This window comes from Thermobia domestica, chromosome 7, assembly GCF_964235325.1.
Source record: "Thermobia domestica chromosome 7, izTheDome1.hap1.1, whole genome shotgun sequence".
Lineage (NCBI taxonomy): Eukaryota > Metazoa > Arthropoda > Insecta > Zygentoma > Lepismatidae > Thermobia > Thermobia domestica.
Genome location: NC_137460.1, coordinates 297,920,371 through 297,934,084, shown reverse-complemented (window position 1 = coordinate 297,934,084; position 13,714 = coordinate 297,920,371). Strand labels below are relative to the sequence as shown.

Genomic DNA, 13,714 nt, shown 5'->3' with positions numbered 1-13,714 from the left:
TTTCAAAGTGAACATTTACATCAATACCGCTAGAGGAGATATCCCCCGTAAATTATGTGGGTAGGGTCCCCCTAACTAAATATACATTGCGTTACTGAAAGACTGGTCTTCATGCCCCCTTATTAAACCCCATAGTTCAACTTCTTATGTTTACTCATATTGGTACTGCCGCAATACTTTGACGGAGTCTTAAGACCGTCAGAGCATACACACATATGTATTTGAGTATTGAAAAATGTTTGAATCGTATGGGTGAGAGAAAACTTAACGCATGGAAGACATATTTTGCTTTTGCTAGTATTAACTAGTGCATGACATTAAGATTGAAATAGTAAATATCTTCTAGGGCTTTACTACACACTGAAAACATATGTAATGCAAATATACTATACCTACCTTTTAATATATATATATATATATATATATATATATATATATATATATATATATATATATATATATATTGACAACAAATACTGTGCTTGGGTCTAAATATAGGGATGTAAAATATAAATAACACAGTATCCGTTGCTTCTACCTACTATCTGAAGCAGGTAGGAATATCTTAAACTCCTTCTATCTCCACCAACCTACAACGTAGGATTTTTATAGCACAGCATGCGAAAGGCGATACAATGATAATTACTACTGTTTATCTTTATGGTACTCATTTATTCAATTAGCGTTTAAAATAAAGTTTATAGGATGTTGTGATGTTTGATCTTTAAGTAAAACTGTTAACTCACATTTCATACAACTGTTTGTGAATTGGTCAACGCTAGAATATCAGAGATGTATTAAACATACCTCGATGGTCGGGACTCGAACCTCTGGCTACGAAGTTCGTCTTCTGACTTCCTCACAGTGGATGGATGTCCACTGGAACGTAGTTCACAGCTGATTCCAAATAGTGACTCTTATCGAGAATAATACTTGGAGACTATTCCAAGACTGCTCATGGAAACTCCTACCCACACAGCAATGAAATATTTTCAAAACGTTTCTAAAACGTACCATAATTTTCCTTCAGAAAATGTATCCTACTTCCCTTAAGGAAATATATTCCATATGTTGTTGAAAACATTTTCCAAATAATACTGAAAATATTTTCGCAATATACTCAAAAACGTTGTAGAAATATTTTATACGCCGTTAGAAAAGTTTTCCAAAAAATGTTTTCTGAATCATTTCCACACATTACTGAAAATGTATTTGAAACGTTTTATACAATGTTAACGGAATGGTTTTTAAAATGTTTCGCATGGAATATTTTAAAATCATTTGCCAATAACATTGAAAATCATTTGTCTAAAATAAAGAAATTTTTTCTAAATATTTTTAGAATGTATTTGGTACTTAGTTGAAATGTTTTAAGAAGATTTCTAATCCATTTTTAACAAAAATTAATGTTCTGTAAAATAACAATTTAAAAATATTTTCCACTCATACCAAAAAATATTTTCTATACATGACAAAAAATATTTAGTGGATATTTTCCGTACACCACAGAAAATATTTAGAGAATATTTTCTGTACATGACAAAATATTTAGAGAATATTTCCTGTACAAGACAGAAAATATTCAGAGAATATTAGGTACACATATAAAAAACATTTTCAAATTATTTTCCTTGGTGTTTTGTAACAGTAGAAAATGTTTAGAAAATAATAAACTAGTTTCATATATGAATTTGTGCTAAGAAAGAAAATATTTACGATTCATTTTTTAAATAGCAATTGATATGTTTTTGATTTGTTATTGTATGTAGTTTCAGAACGTACTTAAAATACTTTCTAACGAATTCTGGTTTTCACATAGAATATTTTAAATTATTTCTGAATATTTTTTCGTCATTACCACGATAACACCTACAGTTTGAAATACATTTCTTTCTTCAATACTGAAGGAAATGCATACTGAACAGTTTTCCAACTCTTGTAAGTTAAAATATCTGGATTTCATTTTTACAAATTGATGGAGTGGTAGAAGTCTGTGTATGTTGGAACCGGTTTAGAACACACGGAAACTTCTATCATCACATAAATTTGTGGAAATAAATTCTAGTATTCTAACTTATAGGTTGAAGAAAGAAATGTACTTCAAACTGTAGGTATTATGGTGGTAATGACGGAAAAATATTCAGAAAGAATTTAAAATATTTCTCTGCAAAAACCAGAAAATGTTAGGAAATACTTTAAGTACGTTCTGAAACTACATACAATAACAAATCAAAAACATATCAATTGCTATTTGAAAAATAAATCGTAAATATTTTCTTTGTTAGCACAAATTCGTCTGAAACTAGTTTAATATTTTCTTAACATTTGCTACTGCTACAAAACACCAAGAAAAATAATTTGAAAATGTTTTTGATTTGTCTACCTTATATTCTCTGAATATTTTCTAAATATTTTGTCATGTACCCGGAATCCCTTAATATTACAAGGCGACACCACAGGGGGCACTGTGCAGTACAAGTGGAGAAAACTAAATTATCTCGGACACACATTCTATATCTATGCCAATATTCATTTAAAAATATGGAGGAACAATAACAATCGGAACAAATCACATGCATTTTGTGAAAAGTATTCTTAATGGAACTAAAAAAAAAAAAATGCTATAGTACAGTTTCTTACAGAAGTATTAAAAATATACGAAACTTACAAACACGTGTATATAATGAGTTTTTCTTATAAAGAATCACTATAAAACGTGATCATATCACCATGAAACCATTTTATTGCACCATGACTCTTAACACAAGGACGACGTGGACCACTCAGATGTCCACAGTGGAGGTGTCTTAATTGTGCTCTTCGTTGTATGTTTTACATAACACTAAAACAGCTATTGTAGTGCGTAGAATAAATGACAGAGCACAAGGAAGACATCCCAATTATCAACATGTGAGTGGTTCATGTCGTCCTTGTGTTGAAAGTCATGATGAAATAACTCGAGTATAAAGAAATCAGGTCTACTAAGCTAAAGTACATAATTACAAAAAGAAAGAAAATGCAAGACTGGACTAAGATTTGAACCTGTAACTTCAACTTACCGTGTCGATGCATTAACCACTAGGCTACTCACTGTTTCCGAATAGTCATTCATTCTACCACTTCTGAAGTCAGTGCTCAAGCAACCAGACTGCATTGACTATACCGCAACTTGTGAAGTACTTGGGCAACCAGTGTCTATACTACAGAACCCCACTGGTGGTAAGATTTATACATGATAAATGGGGAAAATAACTTATTTTATATCATGTAAATGTTTAATGCGATATACAATCGATTATTTCTTTGAGTTATCGTATATAATAGAGAAATTATCCTTAAAATGATCTAAATTCCACCATCCTACATTACTTATGATTACATAACAAACCGAAAGCCAAATAAAGGAATGAACCTTTAAAAGACAATACATAAAATAAAATCCTGTAGATTTTACTGAGAATAATTACAGTAATGATTTATTAAATTTTACATTAAGTATACATTTGTAGTACACAATATATTTAATGTGAATACATAAACAAAAAGTCTATATTAATTTAAGTCTATTAATTGCATACCGTACATTATAATATATTGAAATGTATATACACCTCATCAGTGTATCAATTTTAACAAGTTTTATTTATTAAAAAAAAACTTACTTGGTAAGAAAAGTTTGAAAAGAGTTGCATCTTACAAACTCTTTCCTACACCCTAGTATTGTAGTTCAGAAGATGACGGTACCAATCACCGAAAACCAAACAGCAGAATCATGCGTTTACTTACGTCCCCCCTCCCCTCAACACACAGAAAATAAGTTAAACTATTTCTTGAAAAGTTCTCTGTCACCTTCCTCTAAGAATATATTTAACGATACGAAGTAGGTATATTATACATTACTTTAGAATCTGAAGTGTCATTTAACTGCCATAAATTAAAACAGCATAATATGCACGCAAATTAGCTTAAATGAGTACCATACACATCACACGAAGCGAGCTACGCCAATAAAAAAAAATCACAGTCAATAAGAATTAATTAGATCTTCAGTCTATATTTTTAAATTGGTGTTATGTTGACGCTATGAATTTTGGGCTTCCTATACTAAATGTCTCTATGCCAAACTCTCTATATATAAAACGTTTTTCGTCGAATCTGCAAATTGAGCAAGCCACGCGCTAATGATGGGAGGCTGATGATAGTTCATCACATAGGAAGACACTTTGAAATGCTAGGTGAGTCACAACACTTTCTTCCTTTTTCTGGGATTCATCCTTACTTACGGTCAAATTTGGTACCGTCTATGTAGTACCTGTGTGCGGCGTACCTTGAAATCATCTCGGTTGATAGCCTCCAAACACAGTGGACTCCTAAAATAAAGCAATTGTCGTAAAATTACTATTTGTAGCATGTGGGGCAAAATTTAAAAACGAAAGATATCTCAGAATCAAGGTTAAGTCAAACGAAGCGTTTTATGCGGGTTCTTTTTTATCTTACCTCAGGCTATCCAAAATACTAAAACATTGTTTCCTATACTTTTGGAAGTTATATACTAAATATCTTAATAACTATCACTCAAATTTGGTACGCTGAATAAAGTTATAGTGTAGATATAGAATTGAAACTATGATTCAAACTTAAAATAATGATATTACAGAACACAATAAACTTAACTTAGGATGAAAATGGAAACTGTAGATGCATGAGTATTACTGAGCGAAGGAAGGAAAGTAACTCAGCTGGGTTACGAGTTTGACAGAGTTCATACACAGAAATCGTTCGGTGGTTTATATTTCCTGCTTCGACTTAAAAGATAAAGAAGATAAGCTCGCTTTAAAAAGAGTTAAAAAGAAAAAAACTTTTAAAATATTTAATTTATTCTGAATTTTTGTTCAGTATTTGTAAATAAATAATGTAGAAAACCGACACAGAGCTTGCCTGCTCGACTCTGGCGCCCTAATCCCAACTCCGCTATATGCATGCCAGCCATAAGGTAATAGAGATATAAAGTTTTTTAAAAAAGTGCAGATTAAGCCTATCTTAATATTTACATTTTTTTTACGATACCTACAGTATGGCGCTAAATTCGTCGTACAAAGCAGAGGAGTGTTTCCTGAGAGTAAAACAAACAAAAAAGTTCCAATAAACTTAGAGCGAAAAGCCCATAGTTCACGTGCTATAGGCTGCCGAAAACATGAAACAATCAATTCTAAAGGTCCATAGCTCCAAAACTATGGGACCTATCAAAGTCGGGTCAAGACTTCACTTAGGAACTAATATGTGCTCTATCCAAAAATACATGTTTTAGAATCCTAAGGTACTCACGCAACAATTTTTATGGAGGTACTTTATCATAAGCCCGTAGTCAAACTCCCTCGTTAAACATTGTTGTGAAAGCACCTCAGGATTATGAAACACGCATTTTTGGATAGGGAACATACTACGTTCTAAGTGAAGTCTTGACCGGACCAAGGTAGGTCCCAGAGTTTTGGAGCTATGAACCTTTAAAGTTCATTTTTCCATGATTTCAGCAGCCTATAACACATAAACGATGGGGTTTTCGCCCTATGTTTATTGGAACTTTTTTTTTAACTCTCAGGAATCACCCCTCTGCTTTTGTACACCGAATTTAGCGCCATACTGTATAAATTAATAAGGTAGAAGTATATGTGGTCCTTCTCACTATGCTCACACACACACACACACATATTATATATATATATATATATATATATATATATATATATATATATATCTTAAAGGCTAGTGATAAATAACACCAGCCCTCTGCTCCTATACCACCCTGTGATACCGGAGCTGGACGTTTGGACGCAAAGCCGTATATCTAAATAGGTTAATCTACTTAAATGGGTTATAATGTACTTCAAAAATAGAAACCGGATGATTACGTACTAAAAGCCTTAAAAATAGGCATTAATATCACTAAAACTCAAAAAATAACTGCACAACCCAAAATTAAGAAGTTCGGAAAGGTTAAATTTGATCCACATTTTCTTTAAAATGCCATGGCAAACAGGCACTGAAAGGCTCAGTTGCAACAAATGCTTAATTTAGTTCTAATATTTTCTTGTATAATGCAGAAAAATGGGTCTAATTATTTTGTTTTTAGAATGATATATCCTAATTTCAGGAAGATCGGAGACAATGACCTGCAGAAATTTTTCTCAGCATGAATCTATATTGGGCTAAAATAAAATTTGCTGTAGGCATCCTACAGCACCCCAAAGTAAACTTCTGTGAAGTTATCTTTACAATATCTCTAACGTAAAGGATATTCATAACTTCATAGCAATTCATAACACTGCATTACTGCTTATTACTACGTATTTGCAACACAGATAATTGGAAAGGAAACAACAGTGAAATCTAATATACCTATTGAATAATTTACTTTGTCTTATGTTACAATTACCATGACTTTAACATTCCATGACGGAATTATGGGCCAAATCCAGCATTATTCTGCAATGTCAACAGTTTCAAAATTCTGTACGGCGAATTCTTTCATCAGCTTGAATCTATTTTCTTCTTTCAGTTCAGTTGAATTTGAGTTTAACGTCCCGTGAACAGTGAAGCCTTACAAAACGTGAACCTACTGATTAACGTGGAATCCGAACCACGACGTGAGCTCTCGTCGGGAGTTTTCTTCTTTTCTTGGGTGGATCGTCTTCTCGAAGCATTGCCTCGTGTCCTGCTTCTCTTTTTTCCTTCGAAATGCATCAATAAAGCGCCAAATCAACCAATGTCGTTTCTTTACGTTTGATATATTATAGAGAACAGAAGTTTATTTATTTTGGGGTGTCATTGGCTGACTACAGTAAATTTTATTTGACATATTCTTCCTATTTAAATGTATAGTTAGTGCCTATTTCTATGAAAATTTATTAATATTATAGTGTCTCAACTTTCTATCAATACAATAGAGTCTCAACTATATGGTTTAATGGGTATATCGAATAATAATAATAAAATATTCAATAAATACTCACTTCCTGAACTACCCAATACATAGCATAAAGAACACCATTTTCATTCCAAAACCAGCTCGTATTCATCTTTTCTGATCTCTCGGAACAGGTCAGTACTTAATAAACATTTCTAATGTTTTGTACCATGTGTTTTAATAATCTATTATAGAAAAAGAAAATGCAAAAAATTAAAATATGTACAGTATTTTACAAATTTTAAGTCACATCTTTATAGTAACTAAAAATTAATGAGAAACGTACATTGTTTTTAACTTAAATTAGATATCTGGTGCCTTCCATTTCAATTGAGGCAAAAATAAATAAATAAATAAAAAATAAAATTGTACCATCACCATTTCAGATATCGTTCAAACTTTTTTTTAATAGAAACTAGACATGTTTTTAAGGGACCCGTATTTTTTTTCGAAAAAAAAATCCCACCAAGTAATGGGCCATCAAGGACGGGAAGTACAATTCATGAATTGTAGAAAACGTGGAAAATGGTCAAATTCGGAGCCTCACAATTCAGCAATGGAGGCATGTAGAGTTATAATTCTTGTTGTGATATGCACACAGGGATATGAATAAACTATATTTTATTATAGTTTGGTTTGCGTATGCGTATCTTTTTGTACATAAATTAACAAATGAACGTAAGTTTATGTGAAAAGTCGAAGTTTATGCTTTCTTTCGAGCACTTCCGGTTCCAATTTTAAATTCCGCTTTCAAGGTTGGTAAGACCTAGTCACCCGCTTATCCCCCCCCCAAAAAAAGTATCGCTTCTGTGTGCAAACGTTTTATCGCAAAAAATTCGAGAAATCGTAAAATTTTCAAAAATCGTCATTTTCTCGAAAACATCATAATTTAAAACTCTTAAATTTTGTCAGATGATTCAACTGTACATGAATAATAAACACCAAATAGCATTCTCGACCAATGCTTCATGAATGAACTACAGCCTTTTTAAGTTAGCGAACTTTAACTTTGAAGTCACAGTTGGCAACAATGAAAGCAATGAAAGTGTAAAAAAATGTTACCGCAAAGCATCGTGTAAAATTTCAATATACAAATTCTATTTTACTGCATGTGGACTTCGCTTAAATTGGACTGTTATTCTGCAAAGGGAAGTTCAGAATGATCACTGGAGAAACGAGCAAATGTCCTTCTTTACGGGAGTGATATATTATTATGAAACAACTGACAGTTTTGCCGTAATAAGCGATGACAAAACACACGATTCGGCTCGTACTCATAGTTATGAATAAGATTCTAAAAATACTCGAAGAAAAGCGATAATATACGTTATAGAAAAAGGTTCGAACACGTGAAAATAAGTGTCTACAATTTAATAAACCGTTTCAGTGATTTCCGATGGTGCTGCATTCCACTTTAAAAATTGCTTTCAGATGTCCAAGATGCAGACAGGTCCGATAAAGCAGTGGCTTTTCAGTGAAACCGGCCGTGGTAAGGGTCTCTGCGACGTATTGGGGAGAGGGGGGATAAGAATGTGGCAACCCGGGAAAACGAAAAAAATTCTCAGTATTAAACCTGCAGAAAAATTCGTGAGTATAGTGCAAGTACCAACTCCGGGTATTACTCTCGCCTTGTTGCCAAAAACCGAATTCGACAATTAAAAAAAAAATTAAAAAAGTGGGAAAGTGTGCGACCGGTAACTGGTATTTACCGAAGTCATCTTTGGCTTTTATGACAGTAACGGGTCACCATGGACTAACTTCATGCTTTCCCCAAAATCGAGCTGCTGCAAGTCAAAGTGCAGATTTAAGAAATCTGCTAAAATGAACTTTTGTTACATGCAGAGACGATAACCAGTGATGGATAGCAGAAATATTATCAATAAATCATAAATTACATGAAATTGCACTGTTCTTTGTGTTTCCAGGAGGCGCGGTAGCTCAGTGGTAGAGCGTTCACCTCCGGTGCTTAGGGTCCTTGGTTCGATCCCAGCTCGCGCCGTGTGGACTTTGTGGTGGACAAACACCGTGTGCGTGGGTTTTTCGGAGTTCTCCCGTTTCCTCCCACTTTCTACATTCCACCATTTCACTCATTTCTCACAATCACTGTCTCCTTTAGCCTAACCGGCATAAACGTGGGACGTAAAACTCCCAAGATTTCATTTCATTTTCTTTCTTTGTTTCCACATGGACCTTCAACAGGGTACAGGTTTCCAGAAGAGAATAAGAGAAGAGAATATAAGTGTTTTGTGACTATCGACAACGTGCTAGGAGTTGTGAGTGCACCAACACCTATTGGAGCATCTACCATGGTGACATGCTATTAGCGAAGAAGACACTAAGCAAGCAAATAATTACTTCAGAGTGGAAAAAATCAGTGAAACTTTGTTTCCGAAAACCATTTCAAGTAAGTTTAAAATTTGTTTCGTAATCGTAATTATCACCTCAGGTTACATCGGTTTAAGAAAACGGAATAGGGGGAGGCTCATATTATTTCAGAGAGCCTTTTTTATCAAAATAATAAAAAGGAGCCAGGAAAAACTTTTATTCTTTATTTAATGAATGTGAACCACAAACACCATCAAATTGTTGCACTTTCATTGTTTTCAGTGTTGCCGACGGTGATATTGAAGTTTATGAAACTTCGCTAACTTCAAGAGGCTGTAGTTCATTCATGAAGCATTGGTCGACAATGCTATTTGGTGTGTTTATTATTCATGTAAAGATGAACAATTTGATAACATTTCAGGATTTTAAATTATGGTGATTTCGAGAAAGGTGATTTTTGAAAATTTGACGGTTTCTCGAATTTTTTTGCGACAGAACGGTTGCACACACAAGCAATACAATTTCTTTTTTCTAGAAGCGGGTAACTAGGTCTTACCAACCGTAAAATAGAATTTTAAAATTCGAACCGGAAGTGCTCGAAAGAAAGCATAAACTTCGACTTTTCAGATAAACTTACGTTCGTTTGTTAATTTATGTACCAAAAGATACGCATGCGCAAACCAAACTATAATAAAATATATTTTATTTATATCCCTATGTACACTCATGTCCAAAATGATTGTCGCATATCTATAACTGTCTTCTTGTAAGAATATAATTTGATAATGATTTTCCAGGGTACTATTGATACTGATACTACATGTATTTAATATAATCGGGAAATGTATACTTGTAGTAAATTTCAGAAGAAGAAAATTACAAACACGAAAATTAGAATGAGTAAAACAAAATGTTGCTAAATTGGCAAAGTTTTATTTTCGTTTTATTGTTCTTATTTACTGCTCTTTTGACATGAAATTTGCCACATACATCATCTTTCCCGATTATACACATACTACATTATAAGAAATACCGGACGAATTCGTTTGGTCTTCTTTTGATGTTATGAATCATACTACATTATAAGAATTTTGTCTTCTTTTGATGTTATGAATCACCTCTTGACGTATGTGCACATCTTTCCGGTACTCCCAGTATATATGGAATGCATAACAAGCTTCGTTTTTATATATACAATAAAAGAAGATATTAACAAAGAAGTATGTTTCTATATTCTTTGAACATTATCTATGACTTGAATCTAGTTTTTAATTATATTGAGTATTTATCTTCATTATTTCGAGTTACATTTTAGTGCCTATTTTACTGCCTATTTTTTAAATTTTTAGTGCCTATTTTCCAGGTTTTTAGTGCCTAAACATCCGGTCTCTAGTTATCACGTTTCACTCCCATTATTCGTGTTATACTCAGACCTAAATTCCCCATTCATTACTCAAAAAGATTATACTACAAAAGCAACTTTTTTTAAGCTTATAAATGTTTGTGATTTTTTTGTAGTTGTTATTATTGTTATGTAATTGCAATCAAAGAAAAATACTAAATATTGTTTCGTTTCAATGTTTACTATTGATAAAATACTTCGAAACGCCGTACTTCGTGTGTGTGTGGGGGGGGGGTCATACAGACCCCACGAGAGGCATTTAGTGAAATGAGAAGTATTTTTGGTATCTATTTATGTATAAATGAGTCTGAGCCAAAATTGACTCAAATAATTCGTATCTTTATTCATTTTTCTTACTGATATGCAAATTAAGTCGTTGTATTTCTTTACTTTGGACCAATAAAAGTCATTGTTAACTAACTTGAACTAAATTAGTTCTTCTGTACTCCGTAGTACTTTGAAATTGTTCATATGTAATTCTGTATAATAGTTTCACTTGTGCAGCTGTTTATCTTTTTGCTCTTCTGAAATTACTCTTGACAATTATATCAAGAAGCATGTAAAGATCAGTTCAACGTATTTCTATGAGGATTGCTTCGTGAGTGAGTCGGCAGACGTATCGCATTTGTGGCCAATTATTCCTGGTTCCGAGTTCAAATGGAGGACAATTTCTCTCGGATGTAACTCGAGAAGCGGTTTTTATTCCGCATTAAGCTTATGTGACCCCTTCCAACATAACCCAGTTGTTGCATAATAACATCAAGATGAAACAAACTTATTTCTGTCCATATATGATATGAATATATAGAACAAATTATTTAAACCAAACAAACCTGGTTTAAACCCCCCTCAAAAAAACTTTTTTTGTTTTTTTTTTTCAATAAAAACCATGTTTTTTGCCAACCCTGATATATACTAATATAAAGAAACGTGGAGAAAGTTATATTGTCTACTGTAAAGGGTTAGTGACATAACCAAGAAGGCATCAACCTTCAAGAACATAGGCCCATCTTCCCATTTAGCAGTAATAAAAACAGAAAACAACCTGCCCTGCAAGGCACTAACCCGTCTCCACTCGCTAACGCTCACTCGGCATTATTATGTGAATTAAATGTAAAATTTTGGTAAAGAAAGAAACCAATTATTACACTTTTAGCCAAAAAGTAGGCGACGACCAACATCGGAATAAATACCTGTTAGTGTGCTATTCCACTATCATCGTTTATGCGCGTAACCCCAGTCGCTGACGCGCCTGCTCCCTACGGGCGCAACCGTATCACTCGGGCTTTCGTGCTGCACTTCTGCCCTGACTCAGTTAGATAGCACTCGCGCTTTTCAGTGGCCACCTAGCACAAACTGGGGCTTAAGATTAGAGTTGCCTCTCCAGTCTGTAGGTGCTTTTGGACTTTGCAACAAACAAAAAACAGTGCTTAAAGTATTAAAAATTATTACATTTCACTTAACTTTAGTACTCCGTTGGCTTTACAAAAATTTAAAAGGTTTTCTTCATTATTTTTGAGCATCCATTACACACGTTCGCCAAATCTTACAACTACCATGCTGCTGAAACCTTCCGCGAATGCTTCCGCATCCGGCGAATAGTACTAACTTCCACATATCTTTTCTCGTATTAAACATAACTCTCATGCCGAACTTAAATTCCTCAACATCAAATAAATAATTCAAATTATCATTTCTTACCTCATTTCTCCTGTAAATTTTCCTGATTTTTATAAAAAGCGGAGGGGTAACTCTAAACTTAACCCCAAACTGGTTTGTGATTTATGCACGGGTTAATTTACAACGCCCACTCCAGCAGATCTCTCACTCAGAAAGGAGAAATTACACATTAATAATTCTATGAAAATGAATCAAAACTTACCTAACCTTAAGCTAACCCCTACCCTACTTATTTATATCTTACTCTACTTTACCTTACCCTACTCTACTATATTTTTTCAAAGGGCCCTACTTATCGATGCGCAGTTGGGGCGTGTCTTGTAGTAAAGTTTACCCTTATGCACTGGTTTTTATGTTGTACGTCCATACCGTCCTTATACTGACCTCTCCTTATGTCAATCTGCAAGTAGTAATGGATCTCCTTAATTATTGCATGCTCAGTTAACAGAAATACAAAGCTTTACCCTAACCTGAAAATGGAAGAAATTTGTCATATATATTAATAAATAAACACTTACTTGTTTCAAATGTTAGCTTCTTTGCTTCCATTACATTCCATTCGGCATCTGTAAAATGCCGTGTAGTTTGGCCCAAACAGATTTAAATGGCCTGTTCCCTATAATTGTCCAAAATTAGGTTGTATTAATTTCTTTGCTTCACAAACGAATTGTCCACCAATATCTAACACTCATTTGTTTTCAAAACTCGCTGGTTCAAATCAGCGTTGCCAGGCTGACAGCTTGGAATTATTCCAAAACCTGATCGAAATTATGCTAGATTCGGTCAAATTATGCTAGATCCTCATAATTACTATTTCAGGAGTTTTAAAATAAAAAAAGGACGAAGTTGAGATACGATAACGTAACTTAAAATATGCAGAGCTCAAGAATGCGTGGATAGAACTCAATACTTCACGCACCAAAGCTTTAACTCAACTAAACTAGTGCAGTCGTTGCCAGACTCAATGGTGTATATATCGTATAAATGAATGCAAAGTGTTTGTTTACATATTTTGAAAGAAAATTACCTAGCAGCATAAGCGGAGTTAGGAAGCGGAGTTAGGAATTGTCTGCTGGGGGGAAGGGCAAATTTTTGGTCGGTTCCTGACCTTTCATTTCAGGAATAAAGGTGGTCATGAAGTCAGAAATAAAAATGGCGAAATTGTCAAAAAGTTGCGGGGTTAATGGCTCCCATAGCTCCGACCATGCCTCGCAGTTAAAGGATTAGAAAACCGTGGTTGGAGAAACACACACACAAAAAAAGAGCCCAAAGCCGTTTTTAACTTACTTCGGAAAATAAGACGGCCTGTATGGTTTACCTACTATATGAATCGATGAAAGAGG

General features: G+C 33.8%; 1 long non-coding RNA gene across 1 annotated transcript; it reads right to left on the bottom strand.

Annotated features, from left to right (window-relative positions):
- Positions 1-3,935: 3,935 nt before the first annotated feature.
- Positions 3,936-13,031, bottom strand: LOC145689099 (uncharacterized). Its single transcript, XR_014132096.1, has 3 exons — positions 12,890-13,031; positions 7,011-7,149; positions 3,936-4,370 (listed from the first exon to the last, which is right to left on the bottom strand). It is a non-coding gene; the product is annotated as an uncharacterized LOC145689099 (long non-coding RNA).
- Positions 13,032-13,714: the final 683 nt, after the last annotated feature.